Raw genomic sequence first — 24,686 nt, 5'->3', positions numbered from 1 at the left:
GAGAAGAGAGTCATCACCAAGGTCAAGAGGTGAGACAATGATGCAACAGATAGCTGGTTGTTTCAGTTCTGAAGTTGCAGGTGGTAGGTGACCATATAGCCCCTGCTAGATGTATAGTTATATCAGTTGTAGAATTATTTGGGATATTTAGGGAGGAGGAAAGGTGTTCATCTGATTTAATTATTTAATTAATCTGGACAACCTTTTTTTCTATGGTTCAGTTGTCCAGAGTGAGAATGTATGAGGGCCAAGGTTGCTGCTGCATTATAACAGTAATAAAAATAACTCACATTTCTCTAGCACCCTAAGGTTTTAAATGGACTTTCCTCACCATAATCCTGTGAGATATGTGGTGAAAGCTTCCTATCCCCAGCTTACTGAGAAAGAAATAAGGTTTCTGAGGAAGTTAATTGACTTGCCTTTGGCCATATGGGCAATAAGTTTCTGAGGTGGGATTCAATCCCAGGTCTCCTGATTCTAAATCCAGGACTATTTGCATTATACCACACTGCTTCACAAAAAAGAGGGGGGCATTTTACATTAATTATACCAAAAGGCAGGTATTATGGGTAATATGATCTTTATTTTGCAAGTTAGGAAACTGGGACTCAGAGAAACACAAATAGCTTGCTTACAGTCACATAGTTAGTGGTAGAGATAGATATGATTAAACCTCCAAGTCTAGTGTTCTTTCCATTAAACCGCATTTCCTGAATTCTCTGGAGGGAGGATCTCCTTTGATGTGGCAGCTACGTGGTACAATGGATAGAGCACTGGATATGGGGTCAGGAAGATATGAGTTCAAATCCTACCTGAGACATTTACTAGCTATGTGATCCTGGGCAAGTCATTTAACCTCTGTCTGCCTCAGTTTACTTTCCTGTAAAGTGGGGATAATAATAGTAATAAATACTTCCCAGAGTTGTTGTGAGGATTAAATGAGAATTATCTCATTTTATATTTATAATTTATATTTATATGTTTATATTTAATTTATAATATAATTTATATTTTATATTTATAAAGTGCTACAAACGTTAGCTATGATGATGATGATGATAATGTGCCTCCCCATGTATCTCTTCCCCAGTGTGCTGGCCATCTGGGTAAAGTGTATGTATCTATATATTCCTTTCCCAGGAGTCTAGTGTTTTGTGGCAGTACTTAGAATGCTTCCTATGTGACAAGGGCATTGTCCTAATAATGGTTGAATATGTGAAGAGAGGACCTTTCAGACATTGCTTTCTCTTTATTTCTGAAACAGTGTTTGCCCTGAGACTGTGTCTGATTACCCTAAGGGTATGTAATACTTAGCTTGGTGTCTCACCCACAGTAAACACTTAATAAATGCTTGGTAAATTGAATTGAATTGAATAAGTGTGCATCCTCTAGGCAATAAATTGTTGGAGTCTTTTAAATCTAGTTAAAGATACTTCTTTGTGTAGGGAAATTTATATTTAATGGAATAATTGATACATTTGCACCTCTGATGCCTAGTAAATTTATTTTTTATTGCTATTGCTCTTTGCTTTTTTCTTTTTTTAATTAACAAAGGTGTCTGTAGTGGACTGTGTGTCTCTTTAAACTTGATCCTTAGGGAACTTTGTATGAATTACCTATTCTGACATTATTAGCATCAATATTTTTCCCACTTAATAGTATTTTTTCCAATTATGTGTAAATATTGTTTTCAACATTCACTTTTATAACATTTTGAGTTCTAAATTTTTTTCTCCTTCCCTTTCTGCCCTCCCCTCTCCCTAAGATGGGAAGCAGTCCCATATGTATAGGTTATACATAGCATCAACATTTTTTAACATGACTGTTTCTTTATTTTTTCTTATTAGTTTCTGTTGAGATAGAGATAGGGGATGTGCCTGTGATTTCAGTGGTATAGGGAACTCCCCAGTGACATAACTCCCCCTACCAATGCAGGACAACACCTTCACTACACTTTAGAGTCTTGGAGGATTGTCTAGGGCACTGACAGGTTCAGTGACTGTGGTGATCCAGCCAGTATGTATCAGAGGGTGAACTAAACCTTCCCCACTTTGAGAACTGCTTGCCGTTCACTAGGCCAAACGCTCTCTAGTTTCTATTATTGTGTAAAAAAAAAACCAAACAAACCAAAAAACAAAAAACCTTGGACTTCCTTCTAGAAATGATATGAAGTTAGCTTCCAGGATTAGCTCTCCCTCTCCAGGAGCATATGTGTTGTTATAGTTAAGTATGCTGCAGCCTTGAATGAAATTTTCTATCTGTTGCCTACAGTTCTAACCCTGTTTGTCTAATTTGATGATAAATTTTACTTCATATCATTAAGCGGACTTAATGTCCTTTGTTCATGTCCTAATGCACTTATTGAATTTTCTTCAAGTTTTATTCTTCTTGTGTCAGATCTCTACTGTTCTTTGTAGCTGTGGGAATTTATTGACAAGTTATTTCCAGTCCTCTATTTCTGACAATACTCTTTCTTCAAAGAGTAAAGTAAACTTGTCCAGTTATTGTATTTACAGTTAAGAAAAAGTTCCATTTTTTTTGGTCTTTGTGTAGATTTTCTCCCAGTCTGAGGGGAAGGTAGATATGAAGTCATTCTTATCCTTATCCTTATCTATAACTCTTTGTCTCTCTGTCTCTGTGTCTCTCTCTATCTCTCTGTTTCTCTGTCTGTCTCTCTGTTTCTCTCTCTGTTTTTCTTTCTCTCTCTCTTTCTTGCCTTTTTCTTTTAAGTGTAGCACCCATCCCCCATTCCCCTCTCTTTAGGGCCCCAGAAAGTTATCCCAGATTCAAGGCACATTATTACTTAGCATCCACTCAAAGCCATAGATCATGAGCCTTCTCTGATAGATTTGCTTTTACTATGTCAACCAGGGGCCACATTAATTCAAAATACATTTAATTATACTTCAAAGAAAAATAAGTGATAAGAAAGATTTTCCTCATAAATATAGGGGTGCATTTTCTCATAGGTTACCCCTGGGGAAAGGGGCACACACAAATAACACCTATGAAGAGAGAACATGTAGGGAGGGACACCCATATAGGGAACATATTTGGTGAGGCACATGTTTGACCATAATAAGTCATGCCTCTTATATTCCAGAAAAATTGATGTCCACTGATGTTACTGGGTAAGCTACTTTCTCAGCGAGGCTGGGGTCCCTCTACTGCTCCATTTTTTTTGCCATCATATTTTCTGATAGGTATCTTTGCTGAGCTGTTTTCTGCTGGAAATCTCCACTGCTTCTGATACTAGTGCTTTTCTATCATCCACTGTATATCAGCTTCTTATGTGGTTTCTTCCCATTAGTGGGAAGGGTCCATGAACTCTTTAGTTATAGCTCTAGGGTTATCTAATTCTTTCATGATATAGACCCCAGCCAGGTACACCCAGCCAAATAATCAGAAAGCCCTGAGATATTTCTGAGTCTGCCCTTTGAATTCTTTTTTTTTTTTAATTTGCTGCTGTTTTCTTTGATGTAAACTCATTAGTTATGGTCCACAATGTCTTTTCTTTCTTGTCATATTCCTGGATCTGGAGCCTAGATCTTCTTCAAAATCATTCTGGGGGTTCCACTTAGCAAAACTTCAAAGGAAATGTATAGAACAGAAGCAAGGAGATTCTTTCCAACCCCTAAAATGCCATGAGTTGCCATATCCATCAACTCAGGAGCAAGACTGAAAAAATAATGAGGTAGAGCTCATAAAGCTGTCAAACTTTGCCCTATTTCTCATAAGCGACAAAAATCGCTATACTCCCTTCACAATTTTAAAGTCAATCAATCAATCAGTAAAAATATAGTAAGCACCTACTATGTGCCAGATAGTGTACTAAGATTCTGCAAATACATGTAGGTGTCTTAGGGTAATATTATTTGAAAATGCATCTAAATAGAACTTGGTGCAAGCCTCTTAATATTCATTCTGAGATAATCATTCAGGTCATGAAAACCTTAACAAATTATTTTCTGGATGTGGTTTTTCTATTGTTGGTTTTTACAGTTTTTTTCTAGTATTCTTATGTTGTTGTGGTTCAGTTGTTTCAGTCGTGTCTGACTCTTCATGACACTATATGATTTTGTTTTGTTTTGTTTTGTTTTTTTGGCAAAGATACTCGAGCGATTTGCCATTTCCTTCTCCAATTCCTTTTACAGATGAAGAAACTGAGGTGAACAAGGTTAAGTGACTTGCCCAGGATCACACAGCTAAGTAAGTGTCTAATGCCAAATTTGAACTTAGGAAAATGAGTCTTCTTGACTTCAGGCCTAGCACTATCTACTGCTAGTAGTATTCCCATACAGGGGTTGCTGCGGGGAAGACAGAAAAATAAGATTAAAGAGCCATGGAAACAAGGTGCAGAGGGTCATTCTCAGAAGGCATCTAGAAGTAGATTGAAACTACTAGTAGCCAGATTTATGTGCTTAAAGCTATGATCTTTGGGCTGTCTCTATGCAGAAACACTATCTCTGCCCATGTATTTCTCTTATTCTTAGCACTTCTATTATTGGTGAGGTCTAGAGATGGGTCAACATCTTCCATGAACCACTTTCTATTATTTCATAGCCACCTCTCCCCACCCCTACCCCCAACCCTTAGGCTACCATTTGACAAGTTCTCATGGATACTTTCATTTTCCTTCTTTATATGCTTTTCTCACATAGCTTTAAAGATACCTCAAGAACTCTTTTAGTTTTCCTATTTCTCTAACTGAATCAATTTCTGCCAATAATAAGAGTCCCATTCAAATGAGCTTTGAGCCATGGGTTATACTTATATTTCTTTCTTGTTTTAATTTTTGTATTTTGTATTTTTTTGCTTTTTGCATTTTGTACATTATATATGCAATATAATATACTTTGTATATTGTATGTGCAATACACTTTGTATTTGTAGATGCTATATAATATCCTTTGTATATGCAAAACAATATACTTTTTGTATTTTTTGCCTTTTGCATTTTTAAATCAGGCATTTCTCAAGTCACCCTCTGCCATCAAACCCTTCCTTGTAACAAATAAAACATTCAAACAAAACTGATTGACAAAATAATTGTAGCTGACAGAAGCAGCAATGTGGACGCATAGCTCCTGGAAAAAAATGGAGTGCTTCAAAAATAAAATAAATTTGAGGAGGTATGTGGGAATCCTAATCTGCATCAGGATTTGGGAGGGTGGAAAACTGCAGTACAGAGAAGGGAGGAGAAAGAATGCCAGCTGAAAATTGTAAGCTACATCATAAATAGGAGGTTTTGAAGTATTCCGCTCTTCCGCTACAGGGGTAGAGCTGAACACTTCAAAGACGCAGCAGCTTCTTGTGCTCCAAGGAATGATATTGGGAATCCATGTGTGCCACAAGAAGAGAGGGAATAGTCAGAGGGAGGCAAGATGATCAATGCTGCTCAGTTACTCCCTGCTGATGGGTACTGAGGCAGCTATTTGTTGGCCTAACAACAGAGAGTTTGCTGTCTTTCTGGGACATGTCTTCAGGATGTGACAAGAGAAATTTCCAAAATTTATCAGTGATTGACATGGATAGAAATGACTCCCAGATGTGACCTATATCACAGAACACTTGAACAGGAGTGAGGAAATAGATGAGGAATTCAGGAAAGAAATCACAAATCTGGTGAGAGATTATGATACAGTAGTGATAGACCACTACATTATTTGAACAGTAGCTGGAATTCTTTCTGTCCAGGTTGACAAATGCTTGACTTACCTAATAATTGCATTCTTCAAAAGGTAGAGGAAGCAACAGGAAAACTGTCTTTTGGAACTGGTTCTGACCAACAGGAAAAAGGTAGCTGCTAAAGTAGAAATGTGGGAAAACTTGAGATTCAGTGGGCATTCCATCTCATTATCTATTATAGAGTAGGATAGAAAATTTGGGCATAGTTTGATATGCCCACTAGATTTTGAGACAGTGGATTTCAGAGACTTTAAGATCTCAGATTAAAAATAAAGTTAATCTGTGCAAAGGCAATGAGAAGTTCTCAACAACGAAATTCTAAGTACATAAAAACCTAAATAATAATAATTATTTTTAAATTAATTTATTTTTAGTTTTCAACATTCACTTCCATAAGCTTTTGAATTTTTAATTTTTTCCCCTCCTTGCCCTCCTCCCTCCCCAAGATGGCATGCAATCTGATATAGGTTCTACATATATATTCCTATTAAACATATTTTCACATTAGACATATTGTAAAGAAGAATTAGAACCAATAGGAGGAACCACAAGAAAGAAGAAACAAAACAGAAGAAAAAAAAAAGCAAATAGTATGCTTCAATCTGTATTCAGACTCCATAGTTCTTTCTCTGGATGTGGATCCAAATAATTATTAAGAGGAAAGCAAATGGAATAGCTTAACTGGAGCTTAGAGTATATGTAGAAGAATAGTGAAAAACAGGAAAGACAGGTTGCAGCCAGATCATGCACAGCCTTGAATACACACCTGAGGAATCTGATCTTGATTCAGGAGTCAGTGTGGAATCAGTACAGATTTTTGAGCATGAGAATATGACTAGAGCTAGTTATCATACAACTAGACCTAATTGTGATACAACTAGAACTAGAATGCTCAACCTAGTAGCAGTGTGGAAAATGGAAGGACAGATGAAGTCATGAGGTGAGGTAAGAGGTTGCAGCAGCTGATCAAGAAAGAAGTCACAAATACGACGTAGCAATGCCTTGCTCCCTCAGATGACTGCAGAGCGGCTGTGTCAAAGAGGATTGACCACTGAGTTGGGAACAACTGCCCACACAATAGACTTTAAAGGGAAAAACAGCTTCTTTCAGAGCGTAGGCCAGTTAAGTGGGGGGTGGACAAAGTACCCAAGGAGGAAGTAACAGTTAAGGTTCAAGTTTTGTCCTGGAGGAGATGAATCAGAGAGGACATATGGCACAAGTGGAACACATACTCTATTTGGTGTTAGATAATCTGGGTTTAAATCCTTGCACTATCCCTTTAGGAATGTGATTTGGGGCAAATTATTTAGCCTTTCTGGGTCTGTTTCCTCAGCTGTGAAATGGAGGAGGGATTGGACTAAATGACCTTTCAGTACACTTTCAGTTCTAAATCTGTGATCTCTTATGAGAGTGGAAGGAGCCATCTCTTCTTTCCAGAGGAGGGAGGCAGTGGATGAAAAACAGTCCATATGTCATCAGAATTGGTTGATACGCCAGCAAGCTTTGCTAAATGGACTCCCTCCTCCCCCACCTTTCTTTTTTATCCATATGAGATGGGTGGCTCTCTGGGTGGGGTAGAGGGAATATAATTTTTTGTTGTTGTTATGAAAAGCTAAGTATATTTCCCTTCATCCTATCCTGCCCCTCATTCATTCTATTCTCTCTTTTGACCCTGTCCTTCCTCAGAAGTGTTTGCTTCTGATTATCCTCTCCCCCAATCTGCCCTCCCCTCTATCAACCTCTTGCTCTCTTGTTCCCTTCCCCCCTTATTTTCCTGAAGGGTAAGATAGATTTCCATACCTCGTTGTGTATGTTATTCCCTCCTTAAGCCAAATCCTATGAGAATAAGATTCACTCATTTCCTCTCACTTTCCCCCATTTCCCCTCCACTGTAAAAGCCTTTTCTTGTCTGTTTCACGTGAGATAATTTACCCCATTCTACTTCTCCCTTTCTCCCTCTCTCAGTATAATCCTCTCTCACCTCTTAATTTTATTTTCCAGATATCACCCCTTCATCTTCAACTCACCCTGTGCCATCTATCTATCTATCTATCTATCTATCTATCTATCTATCTATCTATCTATCTATCTATCTATCTATCCATACATATAATTTTTTTCCCTCCCGCTATCCTAATACTGAGAAAAGACTCATGAGTTACAAATATCATTTTTCCATGCAGGAATGTAAACAGTTCAACCTTAATAAGTCTCTTATGATTTCTCTTTCCTGTTTACCTCTTCCATGTTTCACTTGAGTCTTGTATTTGAAAGTCAAATTTTATATTCAGTTCTGATCTTTTCCTCAGGAATGCTTGAAAGTCCCCCATTTCATTGAATGACTATTTTTTACCCTGAAAGATTATTCTCAGTTTTGCTGGGTAGGTGATTCTTAGTTGTAATCCTATCTCTTTTGTCCTTTGGAATATCATACTCCATGCCCTCCGACCCTTAATGTAGAAGCTGCTAAATCTTGTGTTATCCTGATTGTGTTTCCACAATACTTGAATTGTTTCTTTCTGGCTGCCTGCAATATTTTCTCCTTGACCTGAGAATTCTGGAACTTGTGCTCTCACTCTCTCTCCAAGGATCTTTGCCAAGGATGAAGTCACTCTGGAGGCTCTCTTTTGGACTTCCCAGGATTGGAGGAGGGGCCTACTTTCCCCAGCAGCTGTGGAAGTTGTTGGCACATGGAAATGGCCACTTGTGCTACCTGGGTAAGCCAGAATCTAGATCTTGGGCCCTTGGCTACCTCTTCTGCTTTGTGTTTCTTTCCCATGGCATAGCTGTTTGAACAGTGGTCATAAGATGATTGTTTAGATGATGGTGACAGTCTTGTGAGTTCAAGAGGACCTGAGCTCTTCAGTTCCTCAGTTGAAGCTAACTAGGTATAGGAGGAACTTTCTGAAGCTACATCCTTTTTAGAGAAATGACCAATAACAGGAGGATGAACCCAAGGCACATCCTGTCTTGCTAGAAAATGGGGACCTGAAGGCATGGATCAGTGAAGAACTGAGGTGAAAGTGAAATGGTTACTTGATAGTCCTGTGAAATGTTTCATGTTTTGGTGTTTTAAGTATTTACTACTCGAGAGTATAATAGGAATTATGGGTTTTGTTTTTTAAGTCTTTGTCAGTACATGTTATAAGTCTTTTATATTATAAACATTTCTTTTGTGTGGAGGAAATAAATAGCTGCCCCACATCTTACATAGAAAATCTCTTTAGTTACTTCTAGGAAGACTCAGCTTTCTTTAAGTAATTTTTCTCTAGGCTCTGAAATAGGGAACATGAAGAGAAAGAACATGAGAAAAAGAGCCTGACTCCTCTCTTTAGAGACCAGGCTTTTGTAGGAATGACCTGTCTCCCCATGAGTCAAAAGCCTTGGGCTCTTTATTGGAAAAGGTACCTTGGGCCTCCTGGGACTGAATCAGGTTTTTTGTTGTATGAGACTAACTACACATCTTTTTTTGATGGAGGGACTAGATTGATTGGTCAAGAGGAGGCAGATTTTGACTTCATGTAAGGAAACTTTTCCTAACAAGTAGAGTTGGGTAAGATGGATGGATTGTTGTGAGAAAAGATGGCTTTCCCCCTCATTGGAAGGTTTCAGGCACAGGTTGGTTGCCTACTTTTAACTTGTGTCATAGATGGTATCTCCAATTAGGTATGCATTGGATTAGATGACAGCTGAACTTCTAATTGTGACATGTTGTGGAAGAATTCTGTCCTCGCACTCATTTCCAGGTACCACCTCAAATTTTAAATGTGATTTGTGGGGAAAGAAGTTTACTTCATGGCTTCTGGCTAGGGCTGTGCCTAGCTCAGGTTTATCTTTATGCAGTTTTGTGTCAGGGACAACATTCATGAATTCATCAATCATTCTAGTTGTTTACATTTGCATGCCTCCCCACCTCCCTGTCAGGAAAAGGACCCAGTGTAACTAGCCTGTACCACAAAGCGCTTTATATAGATTATCTAATTTGATGCCTATAGCAACTATCTAAGATAGGTAATGCACTTTCCATTTTGCAGAGGCTTAGGGTGGTGATGGTTGAAGAAACTGGGCATATTTAGCCTAGAGAAGAGAAAACTTAGGAGGGTGGGGGGCATGAGAGCTGACTTCAAGTATTTGAAAACAGAGGTTTTAGCAAGGTGGGAGTTAAGAAAAGGGCCAAAAAAAAAGTATAGGCCAGATATCAGCAAAAACTTTATAATAATTAGAGTTGTCCATAAGTAATATTGGCTGTATTGAAAGGTGCCTTGAGATCCTCAAAGTGGATGACCGCTTGTAGGACACTTTATGGCAAGTATTTTTTTTTCATTGTTGTGTTGTATTTAAGGATGTGCTGGTACCAGCTCAAACAAGCTCCCTAGAATCAATTGTTAAATTTTCATTGTGAACATTTACACCTTAGAAATCAGCAACTGCTACAAATCAAGGCTTGATTCATTGCTTTATTGATTGTCAGGATTTAAGAGTGGAAAGGAGAAAATGTTAATTATGCAAGTTAAAGTTAAAAGCAAACTGTAGGTACATTTTTTCTTTTCTGAGAGGCAGTTAAACTTTTATCAGCACACCTATGATTGTATTAGATAGTCATTGAGGTCCCTTCTAACTCTGAAATCCCATGATTCTGCCACTTGCCCAAGGCCACATGAATAGTGAACATAAGAGCTGGGACTTGAGAGTCTTCTGACTTCAGATCCAGTGATCTTTCCACTATGTCACACTATCTCTTGATATCAGAACTCTATTTCTTAAGCCCAGTCATCACTTAATATCCCTGAAACCAGTCATGCATAAATCCCTTGGCTTGTCCCCTTTCCCGTACCCAACAGGAGGTTGAGACAACTTGCCACACCCCTGTTGAGGTTCTGCTAGAGCCATGTTTACACCGTGGCCCTTGGAAGATTACCTAACTTGGCTTTGAATTGTCCCAACCCTCTTTCACTTCTTAGACAAGTTCATGACTAAGGCTAAATGTGATTTAGTGAAGATGCAGCTCATTTATTCATAGAACAATGTAGCCAATATCCAATGCCTGTGTGATCCTCATCCCCTCCACAGGTGCCTATGGCACCAAGAACCCATGTTATGTTAGGAAATAACACATCCTCAAGGCCCAAGTAGGAAACTTCTGAAAATCTGTAACAGTTCAACAGGCTGGTACCAATGCCAAACTCAGAAGAATTCTGGCCACAATATATCATAGGAAGATTTTCATAAAACCAATGAACATTAAATATTCTACAACCAGTAACCTGGACCAACAGACAGTCCTAAAGATCCTAAGATGAGTTTTACTCATTGTCATTCATGCATAGTACAAGTGTTGCTTCTATGTCCTCAAACGACTTCTTTAACCCAAGACGTTCTTAACTTGGAGTCTGCGAACTTATTTTTTAAAAATATTTTTATAACTGTTATTTCAATACAGTTGGTTTCTTTGCAATTCTGCATATTTTATTTTATTCATTTCTGAGTGGTACTAGGTTTCATCACACTGACAAAGGAGTTATTGATACACACTGAGAAGGTTAAGAACCCTTATTCTACTCATTGTTTTTGTTCAGTTATTCATGATGCCCATAGCTCTTCCAGGGACCCTACATATTAGTTAGTGTGGGGATCCTAAGAGTTCCTCTCTTAGAATGGCCAGTGGTTACATATCTTTCCTGTAATTCCATAGCTCTAACAGTGAGATGCCAGACTAGACAGGACTTTCTCCCTTATCAGGAAAATGGTCTTCTCACTGTTCTTCATATATATATATATCCATCTCCCATCTTTATAGCTTTGCATTCATTATTACCCCCACCTGAAATGTACTCTCTTTTCACCTCTGACTCTTAGAATCCCTATTTTCCTTCATGTCTCAGATTAGGTATCATTTTCTACATTAAGCCTTTCTTGATCTTCCCAGGTGTTAGCGCCTCTTTCCTCCACAAATTACCTTGTATTTATTTTGTGTGTATGTGTATACACAGCTCTATCTATCTATCTATCTATCTATCTATCTATCTATCTATCTATCTATAGATAGCTAGCTGTCTGTCTGTCTGTCTATCCATCTATCTTCTCTCCTCTAATAGAATGTAAGCTTTTTGAGGGCAGGGATGATTCCACTTTTGTATTGTATCCCCACATAGTGACTGGCGCTTTTAAAAACCCGTACCTAGGATTTCCTAGGCGTAGGGGACTTTGGGTGAGGACCTCCTTTACCAGTCCAGATCAGCATCTTCTCTGCAACTTAGAGTCGTAGACAGTTACCTTTGAGGCCCTGATAAGGTAAGTGACTTGCCTAGCATCACACAAGAAGTGTATATACAAGTACATATACATAAGCATATATATACACACACATATGTGTGTGCATATATGTATATAGTATTTATATTATGTGTGTATACACACACATACGCACACACACACACACACACACACACAGATGAGACAGAATTTGAACCTGGTCCTTCCTGACTCCAAGGACGGCTATCTCAACTGTGCCTCTTACCTGATGCAGAATAGGTACTTAATAAGTGCTTGTCGATTGCTTAAAGGGTCAATTGTCTACCAGTCTCTGATTGGTTGGAATGGTAGAGTGGTGGCCTTGGAGTCAAGAGACCTGAGTTCAAATATCAACTCTGACATTCATTAACATTAAATGACTCTGAATAAGTTACTAAACTGCTCTGACCATGCATGACTTTTCATCTGTGAAATAATGATTACAATGTTTGCTTAATTTATAATTCTGGGTGGTTTTTTTTTGAGGAAAGGGATGAATAAACACCACTTATTATTTGTTACACCCAGAGAATCACCCAGGGATGGGGTATTTGTTTCATGTTTGTGGAACATCACAACCTTGTTCCCTAGGAGCTCCCTTCGCTTACACAAGAACTCCCCAAGAGAAAGCTCTTTTTATCACTCCTTCAGAGAAACACAACTTTTCTTTTTTGTAGCTTGACTCTTGACCTTCATAACTCTTTCTCTTGACTTAGGGGGTCATTAAATCTGTCTACTTAAGGTGATCTGTGTCTCACCGCCATTTCACTTGTCCTTACAAACTTCCTTACAAGATGGTGAGGGGTTTTGCCCTGAAGGATCACGTACTAGACTCCTTCCATTGGTCTTCAATTCACTCCCAGGAAGCACTGGCCATAGTATGCAAATAGACCACAAGTCCAGGAAACAAAAAGTCTCTAGCAACCATCATGGATTGCATTCACACTGCTGAATCAGAGGAAAGAAGACTCTCATGAATAGTTTAAATTTATAGATAATTTCCTAACATCAGTTTAGCCAAAAGTTTCAATTTCTTTTCCCATAAAACATTGTCCCTCCATCTGCAAACAATGATTGAAACTGACTGGTTGGCATCTTACCTCCTCTTGACCCAGGGCCCATTTATATCCATTGTTAGCATCTTTATCACAAGGTGGATAGGAATTCTGCCTCTCTGGGTGGGGTATAACATTAGGATGAGGGGGAAGAAAAGGAAATAAACATTTATATAGCATCTGCTATGTGCCATTCACTATGCTAAGTGCTTTACAGATACTATTTCATTTGATCCTCACAACAACCTAGCAAGGTAGGTGTTATCCCCATTTTACAGTTGAGGAAATGGAGGCAAACAGAGGTTAAGTTATTTGTCCAGAGTTGTAGAGCTAGTTAGTAAGTGTCTAAGAGGCTCGATCTGAGTTCTGGCCTGTCTGATTCCAGGCACAGCATTCTATTCACTGCACCACCTAGCGGCCAAAAAAAGATTACAAAATCTTTTAATTTTTGATAGGGGACTTTTCAGAAACTTTTCAGAGGAAAGAATCCTTCTGGACAGTAAAATCACTGTCCCTTAGGAGCAACGGTTCTTTTGCTATGGATATTCTATTCCCTGGACTTGATTGAGTTTCAGAAGCTCAGGTGATATTTGGGGTCAGAGGTATATTGTAGCCAGCTTGACCCAGCTCTTGTGAGAACCAATTGTTCAATATTTGAGTCATCTCTTCTACACACCAAATATCTTCAGTTCCTTTAACTGACTGTCATATTTATCTAAGTTATCCTCGTTTCTTTCCCAAGGATGAGTAAAATGTGTTATACAGTCAGTGCCTAATGAGTGCTTGTTCAAGGGATGATTAGCTTAACAGAACTGTTCCTATTGCTCAGTAAACAGCTTTCAGATGAAAAGTTCCTTGTTTGCCCTTTCCCCTTCCTACCGTTACAGACATCAGTTCCATCCAAGGCTATGTGACTTGCCTCATCATGGATGGAGAATTGAATGAAGAAGAAAATGAGGGTGTTTTAGGTTTCCTTTTCCACAAGCCTCACAAAAATCCCAGAGTCCAGATCATCTGAAAACCTGTCTCTCAAATCAAATCAAGTCAACAAGAATTTATTAAGTGCTTACTGTGGGCCAGTCATTGTGCCAAGAATTGGGGAGTATGAAGAAAGGAACAAGATATGGTTCTTACCCTTAAAAAGCTCAAATTCTAATGTGGGAGACAACATGAAAGCAACCATGCACATACAAGATATATGTATATGTGTATATGTACATATATATATGTATATGTATATATATGTATGTGTGTATAGATAGATATATAAATATAGGTATCATATATATATAGGTATCATATATATATATATATGAGGTCCTGAGTTCAAATTTGACCTCAGACATTTACTAGCTATGTGACACTTGGCAAATCACTTAATCCTGTTTGCCTCAGTTTCCTCATCTGGAGAAGGAAATGGCAAACCACTCCAGTATCCTTGCCAAGAAAACCCCAAATGGGATCACGAAGAGTCAGGCATGACTGAAATGACCGAACAACAACAACATGTGTGTATACATACATACATATCTATATATCTATCTATATCTATATATCTATATATCTATATCTATATCTATATCTATATCTATATCTATATCTATATCTATATCTATATCTATATCTATATCTATATCTATATCTATATCTATATCTATATCTATATCAATCTTTTCTGGCTTTTCACAACCTAGCTCTTTGCTACCTTTCTGGTCTTCTTATTCCCCTCCACATACTGGCTTCCTTAACTATTCTTTCTTTCTTCTTCTTTTTTTTTGCTTTTTGGTAAGGTGATTGGGGTTAAGTGACTTGTCCAAGGTCACACAGCTAGTAAGTGTTAGGTGTTTGAGGCTGGATTTGAACTCAGGACCTCCTGACTCCAAGGCCAGAGCTCTATTCACTGCACCAACTAGCTGCCCTGTTCCCTAACTATTCTTGAATTCAATATGTCATCTCCTGACTCTGGGCCTTTTCCTTGGTTATCTTCCATGCCTGGAATGCTCTCTCTGGCTTCCTTTAAGTCTCAATTTGAATCTCACGTTGTATTAGAGGCTTTTCTCAGTCCCCCTCTCTCCACTGTTAGTGTTTTCCTTCTGAGATTGCTTTTACTTTTATGTATATGTATACACACACACATATATGTAGGTACATCTCTCTATACATGTTATATACATATATTGTATGTGTATATAATTATGTATATAAATGTTTATATATAGATTGATAGTTCTATCTATAGATATCTATGAATCTATGGATAGACGTGTAGATATCTATAGATCTGTGTGTGTGTGTGTGTGTGTGTGTGTGTGTGTGTGTGTGTGTGTATGCTAAAATCAGGAGATGGAGTGTTGAGTTTGAGAACAACAAGGAAGCCAGTATGTGGAGGGGAATAAGAAGACCAGGAAGGTAGCAAAGAGCTAGGTCATGAAAGGCTCTTAAAAGCCAGAAATGATTTTATATTTGATCCTGGAGGTAAGGGAGAGTTACTGGAGTTATTGAGTAGGGGAAAAGGTTGTCATGGTCAGATGTGCACTTTAGGGAGATCACTTTGGCAATTTCTTTCTGGAATATAAACACCAAGGATGAAATTGGTAGAGTATAATCCTATAATTTTGTCTAGGATTGACTTCTTTCTTTGGGGGGGGCAGTAGGCAATGGGGTTAAGTGACTTGCCCAGGGTCATTCAGCTAGTGAGTGTTATGTGTCTGAGGCTGGATTTGAACTCAGGTCCTCCTGAATCTAGAGCCGGTGCTCTATCCACTGAGCCACCTAGATGTCCCTAGGACTGACTTCTACTCCTCTAGATGAGGAAGTTAGGATCCAAAAAGATCTTGACGTATTAGAATGATGGACCAATCTTTTAAGATTACATTGAGTAGGGATAAATGTAAATATAATCAGCTCTACAAGTACAGGATGAGAGAGATGTGATTAGACAGGAGTCCATGAGAAAAAAGATCAGAGGGTCATAGTGGGGGAACTAAGGATTTGAAAGCTTAATATGAATCAGTAATGAAAAATGACACCCAAAAATCTAGCTTTGACCTAGGCTACATTGCTAGAGAGATGGTGTTCAAAATAATGGAGCTGATGGTCTCATCATGTCCTTCCCTGGTCAATTTATACTTAGAGTATTTTATTGAGTTCTGGGTGTCAAATCTGGAGTCTGAATTGTAATACATCTAGACTAGAAGAAGGTGATCAGAATAGTGAGAGAAACAGAGACAAAGGAGAAATAGGATCTTTTGATAGAACTGGGGAAGTTTAGTCTAGAGAAGAAAAGACTTAGGGAGGACATGATAGTTGTATTCAAGTTTTTAAAGTTTATCATGTGGAAGAAGGGTTAGATATGTCCTGCTTGATTCTTGAGGGCAAAATGAGGTTCCATGGATCTAAGTTATGGGGAAGCAAATTTCATTTTGATATATATGTGTAAGGGGAACCCCCCCAACTATAAGAGGTGCCCAAAAGTGAGATAAGCTGCCTGGGGAGGTAGGAGTTCCCTCTCACGTGAAGTCTTCAGGTTGGTTTGCACTTATCAGGGAATTTGTAAAGGATATTCCTGTTCATTTACATATTGGGCTATATAACCTCTGAGGTCCCTTCCAACTATTAAATGTTGTGATTCTGTGAAATCTTCCAATAGATTCAGCCCTTGGCAAAGTGATGAATTAAGCAATGTGTCACTGCTTACTTATTATAGCATTATATATTATTATATTACATAGAATATACATATTATATATTATATATACTATAGAATCAAAATTGAATCATGGTTAGCCATCATATTAATTCACAAAGTGGTGGAGGAAAAGAATATGAAAGAAAAGTACTGAGGAAGGAGAAAAACAAAACCACTGTTGTCCTGATAAGGAAGGTAAAGACACTGGGCCTGGAGCAAAAGGAAGTAAATCTTCGGTTGTTCAGCTGTATCTGACTCTTCATGACTCCATGGTTCATAGCACTCGAGGCCCTCCTGTCTTCCACTATCTCTTAAAGTCTGTCCGAGGGAAAGGAAGAACTGTGGTCAATATTTCTGAAAACTGTACCAGCGGTTTTTTATCTTAGGTCTTGCTGTAGCAAGCACATAAAAACCAAAAGAAGGTGGGCTTTCACTATTATGGAGCTCAACCTGATTTGTGGTTAGGAAGACCTGGGATAAAATCCTACCTCATTCACTTGCTGCCTGTGTAACTTTGGGGCAAGCATTTAGTCTTTCTGGTTCTCAATTTACTCATCTGTAAAATGACAGTCTCAATTACTGCTAAAGTCCATTCAATCTCCATCCATAATCTTACTACTATCCATGAGGGTCTTGACATAGATCTCATCACTGGGGACTGGGAACAATGATGTCTTGAGTCCTTGGTTCAACTTTGGGCAGTGATATGATTGTACCAATTAAAATCACTCCTTTTCCCTGATAAGTAGGGTATACTTAGGAGACAGAGACTTAAGAAGCATCCCCAAAGTCCAAGCTGTCAGCTTTCACCTGGAATCATTTTGTACAGAGGGGAGCTGGGTAGCACAAATGGAAAGTACCAATAAAAGAATTAGACTAGTAACCTCAGTCAATTAGTCAAGCTAGCCCCCATGAATCCTAGAGCATTCAACACAACTTGGATGAATAGTATGTAACTTGAGAGCAGCAGAGTGATTCTTTGCTCTGGGGTTGCTGGGGGGCGTTCAGGTTATCATTTCCAATGGAAAAATGCAACTAAGATGAGCATTTTCTTTCACCTCCCTTCCCACCTTCTCCCTTCCTCTGTGGTACTGTCTTCTCATTCTCCTAGTCCATGGTCACCCAGATCAAAACTAAGGATTCAGTGACTGGTAAGGCTTCGAATACTGCTCCATGGGATATTTTTATTTTAGCAGGAATCAAAGCATTAAATTCTAATGGTACCATTTCCAGGATCAACTAATTTGGGGGTGTTTTGGTCATTTACAAGACTAGCCCTGCCTTCTATAATAATATCAGCTGACATTTATATAGGACTTTATGATTTGCAAAGTATTGTGCATACAATACCTCATTTTGTCATCACAATACCCTTGCAGGATAGGCATAATTATACCTTTTTTACAGTTGAGTGAACTGAGGCCCAGAGAGCTTAATTAGCTTGCTTAGGGTCATAGGGCTGTAAATATCAGCTGTGGGATTTGAATCCCCGTCTTTGCTGTCATCAGATCCAATGCTCCTAACACTCCTATACTGCCTTTCCTCAGCTGGTATATTTCATCACCTTAGAGAAGATAAAATGTTTCTTCTGTTTGAGTGCAGCCTTGTACCTCAGTAGATTCCAGATGCACAGCTCCAGATGTGGGGTGGGATTGCAGTCTGAAGCAGAGCCAGCAAGTGTATTAACTCAGTCCCTTTTTAACCCCTCCACACACCCCTGTGACCTAGTAGACCCAAGGTTATTTTACCAGCTGGACGCACCAGTAGAGAGAGGACTGAGGAAGGAGGCTATTCACTGGCAGGAGGCCATGCTATATAAAAGTGAGTTTAGTATTTGTTATTGTTCAGTTGTTTCAGTTGTGTCTGCTTCTTCATGGCCCCTCTTTGGGGTTTTCTTGGCAAAGACACTGGAATAGTTTGCCATTTCCTCTCCAGTTCACTACAGATGAGGAAACTGAGGTAAACAGAGTTAAGTGACTTGCCCAGGGTCACACCAGCTAGTAAATGTCTGAGGCTAGATTTTAACTCAGGTCTTCCTGACTCCAGGCCTAGTGCTCTATCCACTGTGCCACTAAGCCACTCTGAATTTAGTGTATATTCATCAAATTAACCATTTATAGGGACTATAAATTCAGTTTCCCACAAAGGACAACAAATACTGTTTTCTTTTTAACCTCAAAATAATAGGAGAGAGAAAGAGAGAGAGAGAGAGAGAGAGAGAGAGAGAGAGAGAGAGAGAGAGAGAGAGGTAGGTAGCATTGTGTAGTAGAGAGAGAACTGGTCTCAGAGCCAGGAAAACCTGAGTTCAAGTCCTGCCTCTGATGAATATTGACCATGTGATCCCTTGACAAGTTACATAACATCTTAATGTCCAAGCATCTCTCTAAGACAGTTAATTCTTGAGAATTCTTGAGAAAGACCTGCATTGGTAGAGAGAGAGTTGCCTTGTCTGGGAGTTTCCTGTATCACTGACATCCATGTCCTTTTAACATAACACTCATCCATTTCTATCTCTTCTGAGGAAGGTGGTATAGTTATCATTATCCCCATTTTACCAGTGAGGAAACTGAGATTTGAAGATGTAAAATGATTTGCCCCTAATCACTCATCTAGTAAGCATCAGTCAAAATCCAAAGGTTAGCACAGCACTTGGCACGTATAGGTGCTTAATAAATGTTTATCAAATTGAATTGAATTAAAACTCAGGCATTATTGGTTCATACTAATGTAGCTTCTATAGGTGGAGGTACACTGTAAGCTCCTTGGGGACAGGAACTGTTTTGTTTTTGTCTTTTGCTTAGCATAGTACCTTGCATGTAGTAGGTGCATAATAAATGCTTGTTGAATTGGAGATAGATGATGACTTATGAGTGAAAGCCATTATGCTCATCTTCTCCTCACACCCCCAGACATTTGGAACACCACCTCTAAAAGGCAACTAACTGCTAACAGAATTCCAAACAGTCTTTGTATGTATACTTTACAGATAACTTGCACCTACATGTATCCATCCTTAAATTCCACAGCAAATGTTACCTTTTCCACGAAGCCTTTCCTAATGCCCAATCAGTAGTGAATTTTCTCCTCAGACCTCACATAGAATTTGACTTGCAACCCTCTAATGTACCTATTATATGATTTGATATATTATAGGTATCTATGTTTTCAACCCCACAAAATTCATATTCTGATGCGTCATGTACTATGGAGATGAGGAGTCATCAAAGTCTACACCAATAAAGTTAAAGTCTGGACAGAGTCTACTGAGCTGAACAGGGTTTGAGTACTAATTTGGCAACATATTGCCTGCTGTCTGATGACCAGCCAGCAAAGAACAGTGGCCAGAAGGTAGGCTACCAAGAGATGGATTTTTTGGCCATGGTACCTCATGAAACAGATCTAGTGCCAAATGGCCCTCCGTCCCATTGTAGCCCTTTTCTTTCCACAGTGATAGGGACAAAGTGGCAGAAATGAAAGCAAATGGTGGTAAGAATCATACAGTTCTTAGTTTTCAATAAATGATGTAACCACAGACACTTTTAATGGGAAATCTTTGTCCTATAATCAAGACGTTGATAGCTGAGTATATGAATGAAATCAGATCTGTATTGACATTCTCATTGTAATTAAAACTGGAAGACATAAAGAAGGTGAAGCTAATGGAAGGATGGTTTCCTTTAGAGAGGCAAGCAAAAGATTTGGCAAATTTGGTTACATCATAGACCCAAAGAAAGCAAGAAACACTTTCATGAACATTTGGTCATCTTACCTTGTGATGTTTCTGATGAGCGTAAGTGGAAACATCGCCAACAAAATGTTTGTAGCCTATGTGCTAAAATCTCAACAAAGGGGGGCAGCTAGGTGGCACAGTGGTTAGAGCACCGGCCCTGAAGTCAGAAGTACCTGAGTTCAAATCTGGCCTCAGACCAAACACTTGACACTTACTAGCTGTGTGACCCTGGGCAAGTCACTTAACTCCAATTACCTAAAAATTAAAAAAAAATCTCAACAAAGACTTGATAAGACTTTCTAAGTTAAGTCAATGCATGTCTTGATATAAGAGTTGTGATGTAATAATTTTGCTACAGTCAATGGTGAACCCCATCTCCCCCAGGGTCTTATGCCTCCTTTTGACTAAGTATTTCCATTAGGTTGAGGCTTGCCCTACAGGGGAAAAGAACTCAGGATTGCTAGAGGGTTGATATTCTGCTCCATTGAGCCACAGCTACTCCCAGGGATCTATATAGTCCTCTAGACATAAAATATCACCCTAAAATTAAGGTCCCCTTACTCCTTGCAAGCAATGCTTAGGATTGCCAAAGAGTCTACCCTACAGGCAAGTAGGTGGTTCAGTGGTTAGCAGGCAGACTTGGAATCAGGAAGATCTGAGTTCAAATCATGTTTCAGACACTTACTAGCTGTGTGACCCTGGGTAAGTCTTATAACTTGTTTGCCTCAATTTCGTTATCTGTAAAATGATGATAACACTAGCACCTACCTCTCAGGGTTATTGTGAGGATAAAAGTAGATAATATTTGTAAAACTTCTTTTCAAATCTTAAAGCACTGTGTAGATGCTAGATGTTATTATTGTTGTTATCACCCTTTTCCTACAGACTTACACAGTCCATGTAACTGAAAGTACTAGTGAAGGATAAGGTCTGGGTTTCCTCCTCTACAATGTGGCTCTGTCCATCGCTGCTCCTCAGTTCTGGCTCGTGGTTGGTTGGCTCGTTGTCCAGTGATTCCTCCTTCATCCAAAAGCCTGATCTATGAATTCTTCTGTGTACCTGGGAACTGCTTTCCTACTGCTTCATATACCTGTAACTCCCAGCTTGGTCCAGAATCTCTTGAACACTCTACTGGCTTTCTTCATCTGTTTCCATCTCTGGGGTCAGGTATTCCCTGGAGAGCTTAATAGAAGAACAGGCTCCCTTTCAGAGAACCAAACCAGAATCTCTGAGGAGATAGTTCATGTCTAATCTGAGTCTTTCTTAGCACAGGACTCCCTCCATCTCTGTACCTCTTTTTAAAGGCCAAGACACAGTCCAATGGTAGAGGCCAGATACATAAGCAAACTCCTTCATGTGATGTTAAAGGAGAGAAGTAGGGCATACTTAAAGTAATCCCTTATGAAAGAGCTAACTTATCACAGTGATTTACACCTTGTTAAAGAAATGCAAGATAAATTCAGGAAGACTTTACCAGGCTGGTGCATGACCTCTACATTATAATCTAATGTCTAAATTTTTATGGTTAACAAGGCAGTTTCTTCACAATGACCCTTTCAGTTATATATTCTTTATTTCCATTTTTATAGGTATAGGAACTAAACCTGAAGAAATTAAGTCAATTGTTCAACATGACACTTAGTAGCAGAACTAGGGCTCAAACTCTAAGTTCAGTTAATATAGCTGAAATATTATATATTTATTGTGAAAACCAATAGAAAACATTATTGTTGCCAGTGTGCAGTATTTTATCTATGTTGTGGGTTATGTAATCATTTTTGGGCTAGCTCAAGAACTTCATCATTTAAAATATTATTTCCATGGGAATGTAAGTGCTATGCTCCATGGTTAGATAGGAACATGGGGATGATCAAATCTTTCCCCCATCACTATCTGCCAGGGTGATTTGAAAGGACTGAGGGGTTTGAGGGTACTGGGAAGTTAAGAGTTCAAAGAAAATGAAGATTCGAATATCTGAGCAGAAACTGGTGGGAGATGGAAGGAACCAGATTCTTCCTCATTGTTCACGTCTTAGAAACCCCATTTATACCTCTAAGAACTAAGTCCTGGGGCTTCAAGACCTTGGAATCCTTATTGGCCAAGCCCTGGAGCTAGAACTTGATGCCTGGGATCTAAGTGATCCAGGGAACTCTCTCCCAAAGAAGGAAACCCATCTCCCCTGAGCATGAGTTCCCACCCCCATAGCAGTGGCCACTCTGCATATGTTAAGAAGCTTTTTGCAGGTCTTGGGAACTTGTACTTCCTGACCAGCTCCTCACTGCCCTGCCCCTTCATTGTGTCGTCTAATTCTCATTGTGAAAAAGGAAAAGAGTGACTTGTAGGATACTTCTAACCCTCATCCCTAACATCTAAGGCCCATCCTTGGATCTACGTAAGTCAGTCATTCATGTATAAGGAATGTTTGTAAGTCAAGTATTCTTAAGCTTGGAAGCCTTGCCAGCCAATATCCCTACCTAGCCCAGAGTCTGAGTGGGTTGCTAAGTAGTAATAACAGCTGACATTTTTACAACAGTTTACGATTCACAGAGTACTTTAATGCGTTATCTCATTTGACTCCCCCAACAACCCTGGGAGGTAGGTACTTCAAGTATTATTATCTCCATTTATTCTTTGTTACAAGGGAGGGGTTTCTGGAAGGGCAAAGGGGAAAGGAATACAAGAACAAATGTAGGCTCTGTAAAAAATAAAAAGTATCAAAAAACTATTAAAATAGGTTTAGTTCCTTTAGCTTGATAATTTAAAAATATCCTTTATGATTATTTAATAAATGTTCATTTAAAAATAAGAATAGGGATTAGATGTGTTATTTCTTCATTTAAAAAACTCCATTAACCATTGCAAGTCAGGACCTTCTTTGTAACATACCTATAGAGAACTGCCTAGAGCCTTGAGGAGGTAAGTGACTGGCCCGTGTTTTACATAACTACTATGTGTTAGAAACAGAACTTAAATTCAGGGCTTCCTGGCTCTCTACCCACTCTATCTATTCTCTAGGCATTCAAAGTCCTTCAAAACTTATTCCCCTACTACTTTTCCAGTCTTCTTATACCTAACTTCCTACCACATACTCTGATCCCCACTCCCCCACTCCTTCCCAGACTCTTGGCTGTTCCACAACCAACACTTTCCATTTCTCAGCTTGGGGCACTTTCTCTGGTTTTCCCCCATGCTTGGAATATTCTCCCTCCTCTGCTCTGACTACTGACTTCTCTAGCTTCCTTTAGGTCCAGCTAAAATCCCCCCTTCCACAGGAAGCTTTCCCTAATACCTCTTGATTCTAGTGCTTTTCATCTGTTAATTTTCTCTTATTTATCCTGTATATTGCTTGCTTCATATATATTTCTTCATATATATTTATTTGCATGTTGTCTCCCTTATTAGATTGTAAGCTCCATGAGGGCAGGGACTTTGTCTTTTCCCTTTTTTTGGTATCTTCAGTGCCTAGCATAGTGCCTGGCACATAGTAGGCACATAATAAATGTTTATTGACTGATTGATTATATCATACTAGGTCTCTTAAAAAAAAGATTTTAAAAATTCCTTGGATACACACCTTGATGAATTGTTAAATGCATGTCTATAAAGTCCATTCTTTTCCTGTATGGGGGCAGCTAGGTGGTGCAGTGGATAGAGCACTGAGTCTAGAGTCAGGAAGACTCCTCTTTGTGAGTTCAGATCTGGCTTCAGACACTTAGTAGCTGGGTTCCTCATCTGCAAAATGAGCTGGAGAAGGAAATGACAAACCACTCCTTAGAATCTTTGTCAAGAAAACCCCAAATAGGATCACAAAGAGTCAAATGTGATTGAAAAGAAGACTTTATAACAACATCCCTGTTTGGGCTCATTATCCACTCGTCCATGGGACAGAACAGACCTTGCCCTCCTCAACCTTTAAAGCATTTCTTCACCACAGTTTGCTTTGCACATCCAAAGAACAACTAGTTGCAAAATACAACTTTTAATTTGAAGGAATTTTCTTCCAGACTGCTTTGGACCCGTCTTTGAAAAGAAAGGAGCAAGAATTTCATCAGAGATCAAAGAGGCAGGACACAAAGCACATTCTAAGTCTGTTAGCACAGCCACAGGGGGAGGGATGGGTTTATCTTTGTCCTGGACTTTAAGGTGGACATTCTCTCATTTCTGGGCCTGCCCAAGTGAGTGGAAGGACAAGACAGAGCTTGTTTTCCTTTAGTTTAACGTCCATCATCATTTG

At 39.0% G+C, this 24,686-nt stretch overlaps 1 long non-coding RNA gene across 1 annotated transcript in view; it reads right to left on the bottom strand.

The window, feature by feature from the left end:
• Positions 1-23,009: 23,009 nt before the first annotated feature.
• LOC144457147 (uncharacterized) overlaps positions 23,010-24,686 on the bottom strand; it is a 32,095-nt gene continuing 30,418 nt past the window's right edge. The window contains exons 2-3 of the long non-coding RNA XR_013486506.1: positions 24,027-24,196; positions 23,010-23,147 (exon numbers count right to left, since the gene is read on the bottom strand). This is a non-coding gene — a long non-coding RNA (uncharacterized LOC144457147). The remainder of the gene's footprint in view (positions 23,148-24,026; positions 24,197-24,686) is intronic.

This window comes from Phascolarctos cinereus, unplaced genomic scaffold, assembly GCF_003287225.1.
Source record: "Phascolarctos cinereus isolate Bilbo 61053 unplaced genomic scaffold, phaCin_HiC Scaffold_1;HRSCAF=81, whole genome shotgun sequence".
In the NCBI taxonomy this organism is placed as follows: Eukaryota; Metazoa; Chordata; class Mammalia; order Diprotodontia; family Phascolarctidae; genus Phascolarctos; species Phascolarctos cinereus.
Note: the sequence above shows the minus strand (reverse complement) of the source record. Positions and strands in the feature narration are given on the sequence as shown.